Genomic DNA, 3,665 nt, shown 5'->3' with positions numbered 1-3,665 from the left:
CACATTGGGTGGACTCAAGTCAGCGTCAGTATACAAAGTGACGCCCCTGGTCCTGGGACATGCAAACAACGGGAACAACGGGAAAAGACCCTGCATACGGCACGGCGATTCATGAGACTGTGAACAGGAAGACGGTACAGCAGCCAGCGTGTTGAGGACATTGTGTGTTGGGCCAGCACTTGAGCGTCATTGCTTCCCGGCCGGTCGACGTTTTAAAATGGACCGAGCAACCAAACGGACTTTGAGTCGAATTTGACATAGCATTGGCCTCCGTGGTGCTTTTGGTTAGCGTGTTCAGCAGTTAACCGGAAGGTTGGTGGTTTGAGCCCATCTGAGGGCATGCCACGCTGGCCAACTTTGAAGAAATGAAATTGGTGTATTGCTGGACAACGGGGGTTTCATCACCAATCAGTATGGTGACCGTTCGTGCCGAAAATCAACATCACGCCGAACCCCTGACGCGCCCGCCGCCAAAATATCTCAAATGAGAGGGATAAGCACCTCAGACCCTTACTGAGTGGAACATCGCTGTGCGCGAGATGCGTGCGGCTATGGCCTCTGGGGTGCGCGCGACGTTTTAACATTTGCTCGGGAGCGAAATCAATTTGACCCGGAAAGGTTTCACGGAAAGGATTTCTAAACGGCGCGACATAGCCGCTAAATTTTGCATAGCTGTAGACAACTGACCAGCAGATTGTTTAGTATGCATCTCTATGATAGTTCCTAGGCGACACAATAACTGGATTAACAAATTTCACTGACCTGGGGTCAGGGCCAAAGGTCAGATTCAGGCATAAACAACCTGTTTCATTACCCGGCGCTTATTAAATGCAAAAAATCAAAACAGTTCTTTAGCATTTTGGTCACTATGACCTTGGAAAGTTCATGCAAGGCTGCTAACCTTACGTGAGCACCAGTGACCTTTTCCTTAGAGCAAATGGTGGTCGCATGAGAAGGTCTGGATCACTTTGGACATATGCCTGGAATATAACCTTGTGTGACGTTATTTAACCCTAAGATCGTGATCTAGGAACCTCAAGCTGTGACAAAAATACATTCAAGTACAGACCAACACACCCTGTAAATTTAGTGTCTCTAGGTCCTATTTTCTGAGACCTCTGGGAAGTGGGGGGGATCAGATTGACCAACACCAAAATGAAGAGCATGCAACCGGCCTCCCAGGCGCGCGTTAATCCGACTGTGGAAAACATGTCCACATGTATCTGTCCAAGCGCGATCCATCTGGCCAGTGTACGTTTACGTTACGTTACGCTACGTTTACGTTTGCGTTTACATTTACGTTTACGTTACGGTGGCATCCTCCATACACCCAACACGTTTGGCTGTTAGTAATACAATTTTTGTTTTCATCCGCGATTCGTTTCATTACATTTACTCTTGACCCGACCAGAGCGATACTGCTGTTTTTGAAAAATGCCTTTGGTACATTGGTGTTCAGTCGAGCGTTGATCTAAACTGCCCCATATCGCCGACACAGCCCAAACGCAATGTACACTGTTGGCATACTGCTGTTGTGAGCACTATTACCCAGTGGCGGACAGAAATAAGCCGAGATTGATGGAATCGCAGTTACCATTAAGTTTAGCGATTGTGCTGTAAGTACGGCCTGAAGATAACAAAACCGGTGAGACCATTTTCATCTGCGACAGACCCCTAAAAGCTGAAATGATTTCATTTTTATATAGATAAGGCAGTAGCATTAGCCTTATTCCTCGGGGAAAACCAAGAGAATGGAGATAACGTTGGGTTGATATTTCAGCAGAATGCCTTTATCCAAACAATAACTGAGGTGTGTTGCCGCTTCATACACTTCGGCCATTGTTTCGAAAAAAGACGTATTGCCAAAATGTTACCCGACTACATCTCCATTCTCCTGGATTTTCTCCAAGGAATAAAGCTAGCACCACCGTCCTACGTATGTGAATAATGTTCCTTGCCAATGCACTGAGCAACTTAGGGAATTCCACTTTTGCGTTCGATCGTCAGGTACTACGCTTCAACTCAAACCGCTGCCGCAATTCAAGTACCAGTGGTGAGTTGTCTGCTCACATACGGCCCATACCAGACCGATTTTGACCGACCGACCAACCGACTGCTGCATAAGGAGAACATCCCTGCAATAGCCGAGTATAACACACGTATCTGAAGCAGGACAAAGCCCTTCTTTCTATGTATCTAACTACAAGGTAAGGTTTGGCAGCGCAATCTCTGGTCAAATCCTTTGAATTCATTGGCAGCCGTTCTGAAATCACCTGGCTAATTGAACGGGTCCGGTTTCGCGTGGGCCATGCGCTGTTCTGATTGGCTGGCGGTGCGACCTCGCCCCATTGGTCCATTGGTCACCGCTGTCTCGTGGGGAATTGAATATAAGATGCCGGAGAGGCGGCACCAGCATTGCAGTCGGCGGTGGAGCAGCACAGCGTCGACCACGAGGCGATCTCCTCCCGGGACAAGCACCGAGTGAGTATCACGCTGCTGACCTCTCAGCGGTCAGAACACACACGTGTAACAATCCGAAAGACGCTCTTACGTGTGCACATTTCAAATGAATTGTCTTGGGAGACGGACGTCTAGTGCCGTTATGAGAGTGCCTTAACACGCGCTCTGGTGGAGGGTCAAATTGACCCTCGAAGGTTTTCCAGAATGCTTTCCCAACGGCGCTGCGCAGCTGCGCCACATTTTGCATAGCTGTAGACAATTGAATAGCGGATCGTTTGGTTTTTAAAAATTCAAATGCACCTCGTAAGGCCACTGACCTACAGTAGGTCAAAATAGGGCATGGATTCTGCGAAGTCAATCTCTAGGGAGTCGTTCAATTTGATGCAACATAGGAGTGTTAGACGAGAACGTGCATCTCTGAGATACTTTCTTAGGCAACACAGCAGGTAAATGAGCAAATCTGATTGACCTAAGGTCAGTTTTGAAGGTGAAGCCAAGATCAAAGCCAATCTGTTTTAGTTCTTTGGGACTTGCTACATGGGATAGTGTCTGATGCTCATTCCAAATGTATTGATGTTATGAGCCGCATTATACATCTTCCATGCATTTCTCAAATATCAGAATAGGTCACCGACCTAAAATGACTCAGGCCAACATTTTGCTTATCGGAACACACTACCCAGCGTAATTTTTGTCGCTTATTCAGATGCAAAACTCAAAGGAGCCCGGTACGATTTTTGTCGCCATTGCCTTCGAAAGGTCAAGCAAGGTAACTGGCATTAAAGAATCTTGCGGTCTTTTGCTTAGAATAGGTATCTAGGTTCTGAGGGCACTTAGTAGACCAGCCTGGAGATTGATCTTGTTCGACCTTACTTGAACCGAAGATCATGACCTAGGGGTCTCAAACTTTGACCTAAATGAGTCTAGGTACAGGCCAACACATCCTGTGAAGTTGGTGCCTCTCGCTCTCTTAGCTGCTGAAATCTCAGGGGAGTTCAAATCAAGCCCCACACGAGCGAATGGTATCAAGCCGGCCACGCGAGCGCGTGTTCAAGTTCATTTTTAGTGCTTAACAACGAAAAGTGTACAGGTATACGTGAACGGGCATGCTTGTCGTAATGTAAGAGGCTAAGTGGACGTTTGTCATCTCATGGTGCATACGAAGCAACTGTAAGCAGCCGTTCAGTGAAATATTAATTACTTCT

This window comes from Pollicipes pollicipes, unplaced genomic scaffold, assembly GCF_011947565.3.
Source record: "Pollicipes pollicipes isolate AB1234 unplaced genomic scaffold, Ppol_2.1 Scaffold_6950;HRSCAF=8241_pilon_pilon_pilon, whole genome shotgun sequence".
NCBI classification, from domain to species: domain Eukaryota; kingdom Metazoa; phylum Arthropoda; class Thecostraca; order Pollicipedomorpha; family Pollicipedidae; genus Pollicipes; species Pollicipes pollicipes.
Note: the sequence above shows the minus strand (reverse complement) of the source record.